The sequence below is a fragment of the Notothenia coriiceps genome, unplaced genomic scaffold, assembly GCF_000735185.1.
Source record: "Notothenia coriiceps isolate Sejong01 unplaced genomic scaffold, NC01 NC01_scaffold00011183, whole genome shotgun sequence".
In the NCBI taxonomy this organism is placed as follows: domain Eukaryota; kingdom Metazoa; phylum Chordata; class Actinopteri; order Perciformes; family Nototheniidae; genus Notothenia; species Notothenia coriiceps.
The window spans coordinates 228,227-247,001 of record NW_011343884.1 but is presented as its reverse complement, the minus strand read 5'-3'; positions in this window follow the sequence as shown (position 1 = coordinate 247,001).

The window sequence follows — 18,775 nt, the reverse complement described above, 5'->3', positions numbered from 1 at the left end:
GTGCAGGGGAAAAGGTGTACCATGTTCCCTGACACCATTGGCTCATTGAAAGGGATCTAAAGTGGCTTGGATCAACTCCTTTTTTCTTCATGCACTGAGGACTGTTGCACTGATTTGCATGTGAGAAGGTCAAGACAGTGCTCCGCTTCATTGTGGCTCTCTAACACGCAGCAGGAGTTAGAGAGGGGAGCCTCTATAAACAAGACAACTGCGTGTCAGTGTGTCTAAGGGATGAACATTTAAGTCCAAACACGTCTGTGCATTGTCTGAATTCTAATACTCTGCATGATCAACTAGCAAAAACTACCCTTTGTATGCAAAGAAATCAATATGTGTGGATGTGGGTATTTGTTTGAAAGACATAAGATCAAAGGGGTTGGACAGTTTATGAAAGGTAATCCATTAGGGCAGCAACTAATTATTATTTTCATTATTAATTGATTTACAGATTGTTTTTTTAATTAAACAATGAATTGGTCTTTAACATGCCGGAAAATAATAAAAAGAAAAAAAGGCTTTTATGGTGCAAGGGGAAGTTTTGAAATGTCTTGTTAGGTCATAAAATAGAGCAAGATTTCTCCACATTTGAGCAGCTAAAAACTGTAATAGCATGGTTGTCTAATTATCTTTCTTACCCTGACTTATCAATTAGTGCACTGATCCTTGCAGCTCTAAAACCCCTCTAACAGTTGTTGAGAGATTTCAGTCTGGATTGAAGCACTGGATCGACAGACAGTGGCCTCCCTGGAGCCTCACTGCTGTGTGTCACTTCAATCACATCCCAACCTGCAGACCATAACAGCCCCTCTGCTCCAAGACACTGTTCGACTGTTATCTTCCAGCCTGGGGTCATTGTGTTTACGTGATTTCTCAAGTTGAGCTCAGACTGCCTTCTGGGGCTTTCTCTGGCGTTAATTCGGTTCACTGCTGTTGGAATATATGTGTGTGTGAGATACAGCGAGGGAGAGAAGGAGGAATGATGGACCTACAGTACAGCCTGTAGTTATACTTATGGTACCTGTCTGGTTGTCTGAAAGTCTCACAGAGAATGCTTCAGTGCTGAATGCGCGGTTACAAGAGCATAGTTTGGGAAAATCAATAGCTCACAACAATGGCAAGTGTCTGTGAATCTCTCTGTGTGTGTGTGTGTGTGTGTGTGTGTGTGTGTGTGTGTGTGTGTGTGTGATTCTAGGAAATACAATGATTTTAACAGCTTGAGTGCGATTCCACAAACAAAATCAAAGGGCAGTTGATTTTCATCTAGATCGAGAAGAGTCAAAAATAGTATATTGTTCCCTTATGTCCATTAAAACACAATTTAATAATGAACAAACAGTGAGCTTCTAACAGCTGTCTGATCCTTTCCCCAGATGTGTGCATATATAGCATTTTTAATATGCCAAGGAGAAAAAAACACCTGAAATGAGACGGCTGTTAAAGATGCAATAGCTATCTCTCTCTGTCAGAGGCTCCTGTTCAGTAAAGCATTTGGTATTCACTCCCTTTTCCACTGAGCTGGATTTGAAGCCTGCCCAGACGAGTGTGAAGTCTTTTTTTTAGGTGAGAAGGCTAGATAATATAAGGCTTAATAATCCCTGGCTGTCTACGGCCTAGCGGTAAAACTTCATTTTTTAATACGTTGAGAGATTCTGAGCAAGTTTCATGCATTAACGGTTACATCGTCTGCACTCGGCATTTCAATTTGCAGTATCTCAACAACCTCTCTAAAATCTGCTATCCTGTCTGGGTTGTATACTTAGTCTCTTCTAAATTAGATATTTACTTACATAACTTTTCAATCAGACCATCGTTGTTCATGAGGAGTTCAGTCCACCAGTATTATGAATTTATGCGTTCATGTTTACCAGATTGTAAGACATTAGTGTTTCCTGTCTTCTCCTTCAGATTTAGGTTGACATTTAGGGTCTTGAATGAAATGTCTCCAAAACTCTTGGACAGATTGCTTTGACATTTAGTCCTTTTAAAGTCGGTTTTGTAGTTTTCCTTTTTTCACCCACACAAAAACACAGTTTCTGGGAAAGCAACAATGGTTCAAGGCTGGATACAAACTCAGAATTGTTGTTCAGGATATTATCTCAGCGGGACAAAGTGACAGCTCAGAAATTGCCCTTCACATTTCAGCACTGCCTCCCGCTGAGTCTCGTCTTACCTCAGGCCTGACTGATAAAGACTATTAGTCAGAAGCATGTACAGTATTATTATTATTGTCCACAGAGCTATGAACACATCCATGCGATGTATTCTCTAAACAAGAAAGGTATTCTTAATCATGGGGCAGGCATTAGTAATGATAGATGAGGTTATTATCAGCTCCTCCAAAGAGTTAGTGTAGTCTATTTGTTTTGTGTGTCTGACAGCAGGATAACGGTGAAAAATAACGGACTGATTTTCATGAAACTTGGTGGAAGGGTAAAGCACAGGACAAGGAAGAACCCATTTCATTTCGGAGTGGATTAGCTTTAGCAGTAATCCGTGCTCTCTAAGTGCCTCTGTAGAAACAGTATGTGGGAGTCTGGGTCATGACCTGTATAGCTGCTGTTATTACGCCCTACAACACAGAACAGCATGAAAGGATAATTATGGTATTAAGCATGTGAAAAGGTTTATTTATCTGTATATATAAATGTAATATTTGTTCACTTTGAGAAATGTAGTATAATGATAAACCCTATCCGCGACGTACTCTATATAGTATCTCACTGAGAAATAGAGGAAATAAAAAGGGCAGAGCTGCATAAATAATATATCATCTTCAACACCTTTTTCAAATTGGACCAGAGAAACCTTTTCTCACCATCAGTCCTCCTCTTCTCAAATACAAAAAGTTGAATGTGAGACGTTGAAGCAGCCTGGCAGTCTTTGGGGAGATAGCTTAGTGGGAACAAAGCTCTCCATTTTCACTTAGTGCTGATGCTGAAACTGAAGCATATTATGAAGGTAATGTTCAAACTACACAGTGAAGCACATGGTTAATGATATCATCAGAAAATAGCTTCCCAGTACATGCAGTGCTCAAACGTCTGAACCTCATTATTAGGAAAACGAATGAGTCTCCAAACTATGAAGAATTGTAATGTTGTAATGGCAGTCCTGTTCACAGTCACAGTCTGGTTCACAGGTGAATGAGTTTTAATCCAAGAGGCGTTGAGGCAGAATAAAAGCATTTTACTACCCAACTTGTTTCTGTAGCACTGAGGTAGTTTAACATGACAGCTCAAGTTGTTTGGAAATAAACCCTTTTCTTAGTCGGCACAGTGTTTCACATTTCATTTGACACATTTCTTGAGAAGTTCACGCTCTCAGTCAACACAACAATGAAAACAGACTTTCAGTGGAGCCCAACAAACCTGAAATTAAATTCTGCTTCAACTCAGGAACACTAAAACAACCAGGAACGTAATATGTTGAATAAAACATTCAGAGACGGCAGGTGGTAAAACAGTTTCAATAGTGTTCAGCACAATACGTACCGAATGACTTGTTCTAGGTTTATTTTTCACCATTTACTGTGGGTTAAATGTTTATAAAAACGTTTAAAGTAATTCTTATGTATTTATTATCAATCTATTGTCACCATGTTTATCCAAGTAATTAAAGCTCTTTTCTGACCACTATACTTTATTATAGCTCTGTTTTTGTTCTTCTTATCCATAAATCCCATGTAAAGACCCAAGCAGCATTCAATATATTACATATCAGCAAGTTGCATCCAAGTAAAGCAGGATTTTGATTGTTATGAATAATGTCAGAGGTCACAGGAGTCTTGCAGGGAGCAAACACAGAGATGCTCACTCTACTTCCAGCTTTTAGCTTAAACCTTCAACATGGAAGACATTTTTCAAAATGGACACAAAAGGTCAAGGTAACGAAGCACACAGTAACACAGCACTGCAAACCTCCTACGCTCTCTCTCACACACACACACACACACACACACACACACACACACACACACACACACACACACACACACACACACACACACACACACAGCTAATGAATATAAATATATATTTTTGCACCATTATAAGCCTTGACCAAAACACCATCAATCTTGTGTTTATGAACTGTCACCCTTTCTAGTCTAATTGCTGAAGTAACAAAATATCTTCTAAACCTGGCTGTTTTATTTTCCTTTGCAGGATCCTTTCTTTGTCCTGATGGCTTGAACCTATTGTGTAAAGGGTGAGTTTGGTCACTGAGGACTTACTCAGCTTTACTCAGAATAAGATCTTCACCGTACACAACTGACATCTGGTCACCCTTAAGGACCCTAATCGCCTCGCATGTGCTACACCTGTTTTTTTCTGGGTTGCACATGTTTCCAAACACGAAAATGCNGCAGCTGGGAGCCCAGGTGGGCTGATAAGGTTGGAGTGGTGGTGTGAGGTGGAGGTGGGAAGAGTGAAACGTCACTGAGGTGAAGCTGGCAGGGAAAGAAGCAGACGGTGATAGTTCTTCCTATGTAAATTGTTTTCAATGTGGATCCTTACATAGCACCCTTTACTCCGGTCGCATTTTCGTGTTTGNCACAACATGTCAACGGGTAAGGATGTTTATTAAAGAAAGTAATTCAAGTTAGCCAAATTCATAGAGTGCAACAAAGTGAAGCAACTGAGAAAACCCGTAGTACGGGTTTTCTCAGTTGCTTCACTTTGTTGCACTCTATGAATTTGGCTAACTTGAATTACTTTCTTTAATAAACATCCTTACCCGTTGACATGTTGTGTCTCCTTTTTGTTGTTGCCTTTTGAGCCAGGTCGCAACAAGCAGTTTTATCACTCACTATGCTTACCTGCTAAAGTGCAACTATAGATTTAATGTTGTAATCCTTTACAACATTAAATCTGATGTGTGTTATCCCTGAAGTATATTTAGAATTGAGTGTCTAGACATGTAATTTAAATATAAATCATATGAATACAACTATGTTATGAAATAACCCTCTGAAGACGCAGCGTGTTCGACATGTGAGAGACTCTAACTCTTGAACCACAGTCAAAGCTGAAAATCAATATTGCACACTGCTCTTTTGTGACCCTGTACTACACGTTATTGATGTAAGACTCACATCACAATCACATTCAATGTCAAGTGATTGAACCTGTGTCTGGTTTTTCAAAATGTATGAGTTAAAAGGCACATCTTCTGTCATTTAAGACAAATGAAACCGACCTATTTGGAGCCAGGGTTGGGGATATTTAATAACAGAATCATATGAGCTGAACATTTGTTAAATAAATCCTGTGCTGGTGATTGTGACTAAAATCATTTCCCTCAGACTTGTTTTATGGCCCCTTTAATAATAATTTGAGCCTCATTTATTCCCTTCCCACCCCCCACAATAATGTTGCAACCCATGACTCATGCACTGTTTGGTTTCCATGGTTACTCTTATGTCGATCTCAGAAGCTCTATGGTAGGAAATTAGCAATAAATGAGTGAATGTCTTTCTCCTAATCATCCACATGTCCTCTTTCTGCATAACACGTTGTATAGACTCTGCTCTTTAATTCCTCCTCTCCTTATTTTCCCCTTCCTCTCCCCAGGTCCTCACCTTTGAAACTAATGAATTTCAGCGGGTTGATATGAACAAAAGGTCAAATTAAGGAAAAAAAAGCCAGAGGTGCTGTGTTTGATCCTGCAGAAGAAAATGATGTAGCTGAGCTCTACATAAACCATCACCCTTTGAGTCTAAAATGTGTCCATGGTCCACATTTAATTTTAATTTTTTTAAAGATCAGGGTTCATACACTTTTTTCCCATGACTTCTCCATGACCTTTACCTAATTTTCCAAGACCAAAACAATTACTCTCAGCGTTACCACTGAAAACGGTTTATTTTAACATGGAACAGGAAAATAAGGTCTGCATATGAAACATGTTGGTCGTATCTAAAACAAATCAAATAGTAGGCTTACTAGCTTCTACAAGCTAAAGCAACTAAAATCTCTCACCAGCAAAATACCTCGTCAGTTAAATGCCATTTATACGTTTCATTACTATACGATACAGTATATATTATCATTACAGTATTAATATTTCGGCGATTAGATAAAATAGAAATTATAAAACGGACAAGTCAAATCAAGCAATCTGATTGGTTCTTAGCCGTGATATACTGAGCGTATACCACGGGTAGAATTGTAAGTTACTTTTCACAACAAGTCAGTATCCGTTGGGCTGAAAAGCAAACTGATTTTCGCGTCGGGCCGAACCACGCCCCTTAGCTGTGCCACGGCCTGTCGTGAGCTATTGCTTAATTATATTTGGTGCAACTTTAGTTACATTTCCATGACTTTTCCAAAACTTAACAAAAAATATTGTTTTCCATACATTTTCCAGGGCCTGGAATTCGCATTTTGAATTTCCATGACTTTTCCAGGTTTTTAATTACCGTAAGAACCCTGTAAGATACCATTACTTTAAAGGATCATTTTCTGCGACATAGGGTTGCCCAACTGAATGCAGCACTTGAATGGTCTACTTATGCTACAAAAGAAAAACATGAAGAAGCAGAAGGAAAACAGTAGTGAACTCCTTTATCGCATATTTCAAATTAGCATAAAGAAGATTGTAGCAACAGCAGTAATGATGAGTTCCCCGTGCATTTATGTCAGGCATCTTTAACTTTATAAACCTGACAACAGGGAACATCAATAACTTGACCCAGGGTTAAATGGAAATCTTACGACATACAGATATAATCTTTTTAATATTTTGTGGGTGCCATTTTTCAGCAAAAGCCATGATTGACACATTGAGATATTGAATACTTTTTTTTTTTGTAACCAGGTTGTGGGTTGTGTCCATGTTTTTACTGGATTAAAATCACATGAAATGAGGCATGCCTGTGACCCAGCCTTACTCTTCTCAATGTTACACCTTCACTGTAACTCTCTGAAAGATCAGTTACTGCTATGTCACACTGAACATCCCACTGCTGCTGCTTTACATCAAAATAAGAAGTTTAATTTGATTGTGAAGCAGCCACAGAAGACCCATTGTAATGCTCATCGATGATCTATAATCAACCAAAAAACATTTATTTTTGGCTTACTTTTTTTGGGAGTATTGAAACATGAACGAGTAGCCACACTGAGCTGTAAGACAAATACATATTAGATGTAAGGGATAATGTGCAGCGAGGCGGTCATTAATGAAAAAGAACACAGCCAGGGTGATCCCAGACCCTGTCCCCATTAGTTTTACTTCCTGTCTGTGTTCTGCTGCTGATTTCTCTGACATCCCGCTTCCTCTTTTAACCTCTCTCCTTCTCCTGCCTCTAAATCCAGAGCTTTGTGCTATTTTTTAAATTGAGTATTCAATTCCATGATGTTTTCTGTGATAAAGAAAATGTATGTTTGTCGTCCACAGCTGATTTGAAATTGAACAGACTTCTTTCTGCGGATTGATATGATTACACATCCCTTGGCAATGGTCTGTTCTCCTTCGCAGCAGTGTGTTCGCGATAATTAACAAACTCTGGAATGTCCAAGTCGACCAATCAGAATCGAGTTCTCAACCAAGCAGTGCAATATCTAAACATTGTTCATTTAAATTATTTAACATCTTGCCACAGGATTTCTCTTACTGTTACGAAAATGCCATTCTTTGTGTACATACTTTAAACATTTCCACGTCACTTTTGTGCAAATAATATACTCAACACTGGAGTGCCAAGAAACTCTCTGAACTAATTACAGTGGTCTCTAGAGAATAAATGCATAAACACAACTTCGGTGGTGTTCACTCTGCTATGCAACATGGAGTTTTCATTTATTCTTGCTAAGTTTCCACCTCTAACTCATCTGCATTCAACTCCTGCCTTTGCCTTCTCTGCGCGCTCTTCCATATTCTCTCTTATCGTTTGTTTTTTCTGACTTGCCCTTTTCTTCAACCCTCTTCTTCCTCAACTCCAATGCATACCCCAGTGGAGCTTATAAGGCCTCCTTTTCTAAAACTAACAATACATTCCTGTTTTCACTCCCTATCCGCACATGCAACACACAGTAGGATGTGTCAAAAATGATTTGAAATGTGAAAACCAGGCAGCGAGTCAAAATATTGTACCAGTTGGTGAAAATGAAAAAACAACAGGTGGTAAGAGTTGATAGATGAATCCTGTCATATGGTCGAAAAATAACATATTGCAGATTAGAAAATCACACATAGAGTACAAACGATTCCTTTTGACTGGCTGACATTTTAGGTGAAAAACGTGACAAGCAATGTAAAATCATGAAATCACCTGTCAACTGTCAGAACCAAGAAAAATAACAGCATCAAGAAGACATCAATGTGCTTCAAACTAAGAACTTGACATATCGATTTACATACTCAGACCCCTGATTGACAATCTGAAACCCGTCTCCTTTAAAAAAACTAAACGAAATGGCTTTCCCAATTATGATAAAAGGGGAAGATGTATCTCATCCCGGCTTACGGTTTAAGTTTCGAACATGTGGTTGTATTTTGAAACAAAACCAAACAGCAACCAAACTACTTACGTTTTTGTGAGTAAATCATCATAGTTTGAATATAATTACATGAATTCAACATCGACCTGTGTGAAATTAATCATACTTCAAAAAAGCCAGGTGATGTTTTGACTTACCAGCCTCTCCAACTTCCTTCTTAGGGTGAGTTGCAAAACACAACACGTCAAAAAGAAACTGTAATCCAGGATAAAAAAAGTTTCTCTCGTAATTGACAAAGCAATTTTGTTGAGCTGTATCGTAACTTTTCAGACGAGTGCCCCCATTTTAGAGCAATTTGTCAGATGTGCCGAGATGTGAAAGTATGCGAGAGTTGACGTATTCTCTCTAGTTCTTTTTCTTCTCCACTTTTCACACAATTATTTCGGACAATTTAAACCACTGAGTATACCTTGAATACCTTTGATCAAAGAACGTCGAAAAGTGTGCGCCGTGATTCTACAGCCTTACAGCATGGTTCTAAACTTGTTATTCCTGCACCACAAATGAGACGCACTCAGGTGTGAATTAAGCCTTTATACCTTCTGCTTTGTAGGAATACTCATGGTTTACCTTGGAAAACAGGCGCTATAACCACGTCAACTCTAACATTTCACATGAGATATCGCCGGATGAATCATCAAATGTTAAAGACTGAGCATACGTCAAACTGAGAAAAAGACAATAATGGATTTCTGTTATTCAGAGAGCACAATGGGGAAAACTATAAAGTCAGATAGTCATCCTTGAGAGGTCAAATGCATAATTGCCCCACTTTCTGAACTATAGAGATAAAATGACTAAGCCCATTAAAGCTACCGTTAACCTGAATATAATAATGTGTATGTCCAATGACTCAACCCCATACAACGGTCCTTGCCAATGGGTTCCTTACTTATGTGATGACGCTCAGGGACTTTTCTTTACTTGGATTTTCACTCTGAAACAGGAAGCATACTAAAAGATCAACCTCTTTACCTTTCTGTAACGCATAAAGAATCATAACCTATTTTAAGACTGCTGTGAATTATTATCTTTTCAAAAATCCCTAGAGAAAATTGAAATCTTTTCCTCTTGCTTTCAAACGTATCGAAAATAATCTAGCTTTGCAGATCTTGAACCCTTTGACACGATTATACTCGGCGGTTGCCTCAGTGCAAGTCTACATGAATAGCATCTACACTCTGTAATTAAAAAGCCTAATTAAAACCAGAGGGATGATGGTCCTCTCAGTCCTGTCTGCCCACTCGGTGCAGAGAGAGGAGGGGGACATTCAGCCGGGAGAAGTCTCTCATGGCAGAGACGACAGACTGATGATCCGCTGGGAGTCTGAGTCGAGGAGGAACGAGTCGATAGCTGGCATTACCACTGCCTTTGTGTTCACCGTAACAACCTCTTTAAACGCTAACAGCCCTAATGAACTACTTAAAGTGGGAAACGTCTCCTTCAAGAAAAGGAATCAATCATGCCCAGAGGAGAGCTGCGGTCCCTCATCACTGACAGCACCTCCCGAAGGCCCAATCAGTCAAAACCATGATCTCACATCGCACTCCTCACACTGAGCTGCTGGGTTTGTCGTTCACACACTTCACCGTCTGTAACTTTCAAGAGATACTCAGGGTTGGAATTATTTAACATTAACAACAGCAGCAGGTGGATTTTTTTCTGGGCTGTGACAGGTAACTGCGGCAGTTTAAGATGAAACACACATTTAAGAATGAGGATGTGTGTTTTTGCTTCGAGGGGACTGTGTTACCCAGCATTTCTACATATTATGAATTAACATGTTGTGCATTTTAATGCTTTTAGGGGTTTCCCTTTCCAATCAGAGCAGACTGGGCTCTGGTTTCAGACAGAGGGTGAAAAGAGGTGCTGCAGCACAGGCAGTATGAGGAAAATACAGAGCTTTTTGTACATTAAAGCATGAAGACATGTCACAGTAGAGGCACAAAATACAATGTGCAGAAGCAGTAATGTAATGTGGTTTACAGGGAATTACAATGTGCATGGTTTTCTAACTTTGTATTGAAAGCCACAGTCAACCCATCTGCCTCGAACATCTGTGCAGCAGCATCTCTGCTGGTTGGCTGGCAACCTTGCCGTGATGACAAGAGATGGCAAGAAATACCTACGACTCTTGAGATTGGTTTTCTCATCTAAAGAAGATGAACAAGCATATTTTGTAAAATGATAAACCTTACCTTTTATATATACATGTCCTGTTAGTAGAAATAACTTATTGTTATTGATCTATTAACTTCTTCAATTAAGGAATACTAAAGTCTTATTAAACATGGAGAGTATATTTTGAGGGTTATTTCCATGATGTTATTGTGGCCATTAGTTTCAGGAAAGATGGATTTGTGTTTCTGGAAATGTCATTTACAAAGAATTCTTCAAGGGAGGCAATGAAAACCTCCTTCAGATGCTGCACCGGTTTGGATGAGCAGGCACAATGTTTTTTGATTAAAAATCTGCAGTAGCAGACAGGAGTGCTTATAATTATGTGTGTATTTATGTGTCTGAGGGTGTACACACTCATCAATAAAATGAGTCAGCATCCTAAGGGGTTTATTACACTCATCTCAGCGGCTTGGCTTCGATGGTGATTAGGAGATCCTCCCTGAAGCTACTTCTTAGAACACATTGTTTGTGTGTGTGTGTGTGTGTGTGTGTGTGTGTGTGTATATATGTGTGTGTGTGTGTGTGTGTGTGTGTGTGTGTGTATATATCTGTGTGTGTGTGTGTGTATATATCTCTGTGTGTGGGGGTGTGTGTGTGTGTGTGTGTGTGTGTGTGTGTGTGTGTGTGTGTGTGTGTGTGTGTGTGTGTGTGTGTGTGTATCCGTCTGTGTGTGTGTTTTTTTTGTCCATCTAGAGATAACAGGGTTGTTTGTGCCAGTAACACTATTACATCTCCGTGTAAGATTTCTTCCACTTCCACTTCTTGTTTTGTACAAAATAACCTCCCAAAATACATTTTTGAGGGAAAATTCTGCGACACTGAAATGTCTTTACGAAACACAGCAACAAGAACCACACAGTGTTAGGTCTCAGCAGTGCAAATGTTCCACCATCATCCATCACCGTTAACGTTTTAAAAAATATTGGACATTGAATGGAAACACAATTAGTGAACATTCAGTTGAGCAGCTGGCAGAAAAAACACTACAAGTATAAACACAGATGCAGCCTGAATCATTAAAGGGGCCCCATTCTGCTCATTTTCAGGTTCATATTTACATTTTGTGTCTCTACATGTTTACATGATTTAATGTTCAAAAAGGTCTTTATTTCTCTCATCCTGCCTGTGCTTCAGCACCTGTTTTCACCCTCTGTCTGAAACCAGAGCCCAGTCTGCTCTGATTGGTTGGCTCAGGGATTTAAGCCTTTGCAGATGATGCTCAACAACCTTTATAAACACACTACAGGAAAGAAAAAAAGAAAAAAAAGCATGATAGGTCCACTTTAGCCTTATGAATGCAACTATCAGTGTGTCCTTTTAAATCGACACATGATCATTTATCCTGTTTCCTCTTAAAAACAAATGAGGGTGATTTGTGAGTTGACCGTCGAGACAATAATGCGAAAAACTATTTTCTCAAAATATGCTCAGAATAAATATAAAGGTTACACATAACTCGCAACAGTAAATTATATTACTATTTTGGCCAAAAGCAGCATCTACTAAGAAAGTCCAGTGCTTTTAATAATATACAATTTATATTTCTAGCAACAAAATAAACACACATTCAAGACTTGAAATGCTGGAGCATCAAGGAAGCAGGTGGGGGGGAGGGAATTCAGAGGGAGAGCCTCCAAATATCAACCATACGATCTCTCTTAATGCTGTGCTGGATGTCATGGTCACACAGTTTATCACCAGGGGGAGAAGGAACATGCTGAAGAAAGAGAAAGTGACAAAGTAATGACAGAAGTTTTAAATCAAAACTGGCTTGGCTCCTGGTGATTTAACCAAGCTGCCTATCTCTCTTCTGTGTCAGTCTCAATAGACTCCAATCAGCCACAGGACGGATCGGCAGAATGAAACGAGGTGTTGGCCGCTCTTTAAGATTTGGAGGAAAATCCTGTCTGAAAATGTGTCTGACACAAACAACAAAAACACTAGAAACCCCATGAGATGCTTGTAAACAACAAGAAGGTGGCCAAAAGTTGACCTGCTATTAGTAAAAAGACAAGCTTGGGAGATGGCAGAGTGCTGTTTCCATGGTTACATACATTCAAAGGGATGTGGGTGGAGCAGATGACCCATGTTGGCATGTCTCATTATGCGGAGGGTTTCGAGTTCACAGAGCAGCAAACAGTATTATCGGGAAAACACAAAGGGATATTAAGGCAGGAACGGCTGGGAACGAAGAGCTAGCGGCTATTAGCATTAGCATTTACTTTGTGCTGACTCACCATAAGTAAGAGAGCAACATTATGAAGATTTAATCAATAAATCTAACTTTATTTAAAAAGCCGTTCTCATAAACAAAAGGTAATGCAAAGAGCTTCAAGAACTAAAAATATTCTACAAAACAATTTTCATAGACAGAGCAACACATAACTTTATCAATTAGCGCAGGATTTAATAATGTTAATGTTAATAAATGGGAAAACTTAACTCTAGCTTTCTAATAAATGTAGTGATGAAAAAATGATGGTGGTAAAGAACAGAGCAGCACTCAAGCAAACCCTTTCTTTTCACTATTGCCCTCAGGTCTGCAAAAGAGACAAACATGTACAAAATGTGTTTTTGGACAATTTCTCTTTTGACTCACTTTGTGTTCCTTGCTGCAGCATTGATTCAGGCACTCATTTTCTGAAAGGGGTTCTTGCAATGTCAGAGATAAAAGCACTTTGTCAGTTCAATTAGTTACAAAAAACATATATAAATAAATAACTGAGTTTATTCCCAGTGTGACCTTGCTATCCTGAGAAAAATAAATAATTCCTGGAAAAATACAGTAAAAAGCACGACCAATCATCTGAGCCAGCCCGGCTAAAATAACTCGATGGCCTACCTGCCTGTCAACCTTCCATCTGTGCACAAACTTATCTCGTGCCCTCATTGGTCATGTGGGCGATCGTGTGTGTTGGAGGAGGGGCTCTATAAGGAAGTATGAAGGAAGGGGCAGATTTTTTTCGGCTGCGTACTTTCAAATTCTAGCGCACTCGAGCTGGTTTCTCCATTCTTATCTACCCTACCTTTAACTGCTAAGAGAGTGTTTGGATTGTAAAATAAACACCCTGCAAGAATAAATTCTTACTTTTATGTATCAGTACAGCACTGTGGAAGCTTGTGTTTTTTCTTTAATCTCAATGTCTTTGTTGTGAGTATGACTACTCTTACTTTAATTCCCTTTTGAGACCAAAAATGCATCCAATTACACACAATTTCACTCTTAATGATTACCTGGTGCAGGTGAGAACCCCTCTCTAATCAGCTACATATTTATTCAAGGCAGCAATGTATTTGACTTGTTTGTTTTTTTACATGTAATGACCATCAGAGGGGGCTGGAATCATCACTAAAGTAGATGAAGTTGATTTAACTAAAACAAAAAAGGCATAGCCAGGAAACAGCAGGGAAAAGCCTACATTTGTTTTAGTTTTTTTCATAATTCCAACAAGGAGTTGTTTGAGAAATCCTAATATGGTAAGCATGAAACTCAGCAAAGTCTCAACCCTGAAATGTACTGATTAATCCTGAGGGCACTCTGTTTTGTCCTTTCTTTTTGTCCTTTTTACAAATGTCCACACAAGTCCACGAACAACACTGTAAGCGCTGTGGTTCATGAATTTTCAATGCATGCTTTGGTTTGATGTTAAACTGAAGCTTTGCGCTCTAGCGTTTGCTTCAGGCTGTTAGAAAGCTGTTCTGTTGCTTTTCCGGCCAGCCACTTGTTTTTGTCTGTATATTCCGAATGATTCATATACACTGAGTGAACAACAGAGCTGTACGGTTGGAAGTACAGCTAGAAATTAAATTCATGCAGGGGTCATTTTGTGTCTGGGTTATTTCAGCATAATTGGGGACAAATCAATGTTTGGGAAGTGAAGGACAAAACAGATGCCCTATTACAATCTATCTAGAGGACTGCAAATTAGGTTTTGCATTAACTAAAAAAGAACTATGTCATACTGGTTTAAATTAGCTTACATAGTGCGACAGAGAAATTCCTTGATCTTCTGTATACCCTAATGCAAAGGCTAAGGACCAACTTCAGCACTGATCTGTTTCTCAAACTGGACCCCCTGGATCGTATTTATTGTCTCACTGGTATCTTAAACTAACACAGCCACCTGTTTCTTGGTCTAATCTCTGCTAACAGAACGTATAATAACAATTACACATTCATATTTCATTCATCCAGGCAGTGTATTGCCACAATGAAGATACTATGTCAAAAAACATATAATTGTGTATACTTGTCCATTATTCGTTTGTGGTTGCTGGATGTCCAGAAACCAACAAAAAACAGTTATCCAGCCACTGACTTATTGCTGGTTCTTTTTCTTTTTCTCTGCTGGCCACCACTGAAATATTGGGATTGTCTTGAGTGAAGAATGGTGCTACTTGTCAAATGTGTTATTGATTGAAGCAGGGTATTCAATCAGTATTTACGATGTGACTTTCACAAACAACTTCTGGCCAAACTAATCAACTCACTGACCTTCTCTCTTATTGTCTTAATACCTTTACTTTTTCTTACAAGCATACATTTGTGATATGCTGCTAGCTATGTGCTGCCTGTATTGTTGTGTGTCTTGTTGCATGTTTTTACTCTGTACTGTTTGTTATTGTGCTTTCTTTATTTTTGACCAGTTAAGGGACTACAGAGGTGTATTACCAAAAAGCTTTATTTAAAAATGTAAGAGTAAACAAATCAAAATAAGTCTGAACTTTAGCAGCAGCAGCGATGTTAACTTCAAGTGCAGTTGGATTTAAATGACATTTTCTCATTCAGTTGGTGAACGGAGAGCTTTAATGTCAGACCTTTTTTCCAAATTATGTGAAAAGATTTTGTATGCCACCTAATAAGATCTCTTTTTTTGTCCTCCGCTCAGAGTCATTTACGGGTAAAGGTTGCCTATTTTTCATCTCCATAAAGCTTTGCTTTTCAATTCCTGGAAGGGAAGAGAATATGAATTGTTTAATTAAAAGTAATCAGCTTTAACCATGGTGCACCAGATTGGCTTCAGAGAAGACATTGATAAACACATACAGAAAAGGATGACTGATTATCATTCTTTGACCTTGGTAAAAGAAAGGAGCAAGTGGAGTGATTTGGAAGGAAATTGAATTTGAGATAGAGAGAAAGAACGTGCTTACTGAAGGGCATTAAGTGACCATGAGGGTTAAAGCATAGAAATTAAAATACCGGTACAATCGATGATGCAGTTCAAGATAGATGTTTACGTCATGTCATTCAATACCAATTATTTCTTTTCATGCAGGTTTTCTGAAAAATTGGATTTTAGACAAAATGGAAACAATAAATGAAGCTTTGATGTACTGTACTCTACTGCCATTTAAATTAAAATACATGCAGTGCACTCATGGGTCTCGAGGCGAGGAAAAAATACACTCTGTATTTACATGAACGCAATGACATCCGTTTTTGTTACATATTTCATTTTTTAAATGCATGTTTATTAAAAATACAGAGTGTATTTTGGATTCAGGTTGTAGCATTTTTTCCTGTTTAGCCATGCACGTGTGAGTTCGATACAGATTTTGGGGGATAAGTCCTCGGGGTCTTTTTCCCAGCAGACATTTTGACAGGAAAATCTGTTGTGCAAGTCCCCTGTTTGCTGTAGTAACGTAAGCAAGGCAATTATAAAACAATGGTCTTGCTAAAATCTTATACTGTAGTTACTTTTTGAGAAAAAGAATGCCAATAACGCTGACATTCGCTATTCATTAAATAATGTTGACATGTTGTTTAGCTAGAGTACACTGCAAGCTGTAGAGGTCTTTCTGTTTAAGCTTTATTAGGAACGCTTATTTAAAAACCACCACCAGACACCTGATTGTTGACGTGGATAATAATCAGATTACTCTGTGCACGGAAATTGCTGCCAAGCTACTTGCCTTCCACTCAGTGCCATTATCTTATTGGCACAGAAGGATATGCCAGTCGGCCAGTGACAAATTGCCTCAAACAGACACATCGAAAGCTTTTTCCCCCGTTGCTTTGTCCTTAAACAGTCGTGATTTATTTATCTTTTCAAATCTGCAAGACAATAGTCTAAAGTTGCAGAGCGTCTTTGAGAAAGCTGTTATGTACCAGAATATAAATAAATGTTTTAGATTAGACCTTGGCTAAAGAGCTCATCTGGGAAAGCAGATTTCTAAAACAATTTTGTTTGACTGCAAGCGTGTTTAGGCTAACCTGGAGTCCCTCTGGAGGCTGAGCGGTGTATGGTCATTGTCCTCTAATGCCTGATGACAACATTAAACTGATTTATATAATGTACACTAATGAAATGTTGAGTTCATAACAAGTTGATGTTAATTAAAAGTGTCCTTCCTGCTCAGCGGACAGCGAGAGTCTGGGAGGAAAACACAAGCTCTCTTAAAGGATATTAATTAAAACTCATTAGGTGCCATTTAACTGTAAACACGGATGAGATACAGGATGCATGCTGAGCCCAATTAGTCTGTGTGTGTGTGTGTGTGCGTGTTGTGTGTGTGTGTGTGTGTGTGTGTGTGTGTGTGTGTGTGTGTGTGTGTGTGTGTGTGTGTGTGTGTTTGTACATATGTATGTGTGTGTATAGTCAGGGAAAATTCAGACGTTGTACCAAGAACTGTCAAGTAATAAGTGTGACAAAATGAACAAGGATGCCAAATGTGTCAGTGACGATGATGCTGGACAGCGATTTTCCATTTTAAAGCATAACAAAATATCAATCACAGATTTGAATAACAATATAGTGACAATAGCAGCACGTCTGTATGGAGAACAATGAAATAAAGTCACCGGATGAAGGTCTGCATGCGTGTGTGCAACGTCTTTACATACGAGTATTGTAATCTGAGTGTATCATCAGTTGTCAGTAAACTGGCCTGCACTGCCAAACGCATATCTGGTTGGTTGCTGTTGTATTTATTCAGTATATCTGTTTTATTACATGCCAGTTCCTTGAATCACTATGACACGCTCAGAGTAAGTCCTCTGGAAATCAGGTGACGTAGAATAAAGAGCGGGATATCCGTAAACCCAACGGGGGTGGATGAATGGGTTGATCGCCAGACACTGCAGTCAACATCTCAATGTCAGATTTGGCAACAACTAAACCTGCCTGTGATGGCATGGCCAACAATGTGTGAATGTTAGTTTCTCCTATGCATCTGTATGAATGGGTGAAAGCAGACGTTTTGAGGGGTCATAAAGAAAATTGCTATATAAATGCAGTCATTGACCATTTAACGTTTGACTTAAAGAGGTGTTTTTCATACAATACAGTGAACAGTACAAATACACACATACAACTTTGCACAAACACATGCATTTTTATAGAGAGGTGCCAGAGCAAAGAGGCTGCCAGGGTTTTTCGGCACCAGGGAGCAGTTTGGGGTTCGATGCCTTGCCTAAGGACACCTGACAGTGTCCAGTAGTCCAACTGGCACCTCTCCATCTACCAGGCCTCACATTCTTTTGTTCCTGAGCCAATTTCCTACAAGCTGAGCTACATCCCCCAACTTACGTGACTTGATTTACGTAACAAACTAACAATCATCCTTTCCTAAACCAAACCAGGTAGATTGAATGCCTAGATATATTCATGAAGTTTGGAATTCACAATGTATGTCAACCAAGTGTAAAGCTGCTACTGTACAGGGCGCTATGAAACGAAAAAGTATTGAAAAGCATAGATATGAAGCGCAAAATGTCCTTAAAAGTGACACGCTACTTACTGTATACGCCTTCTCATGAGATCGATCTTAAGGCAGTATTTTTCCCGTTTATCTTTGAAGCTGGTCCTTGGAGGTGTCTCTTAACATCAGAAGTGGGCCTTAAGTTACAAAAGGTTGAGAAGCTCTGCAGGGAACAGAGAGCGTCACCTCACATTTGAAGTCACCTCACATTTACCTCTTTCCCTCGATCATTCACCAGTGAGAATGGAAATATTACTCATCCTTCCTTGTGCTTTTTACTTCTGGCTTCACTTGAGTGTCTGGAGATTAAACGATGAGAGGCACAGGGCTGTGGGGGGAGACAGAGAGAATACTAAAAGCATAAAAGCAAATTCACACAGCGGTGGCTT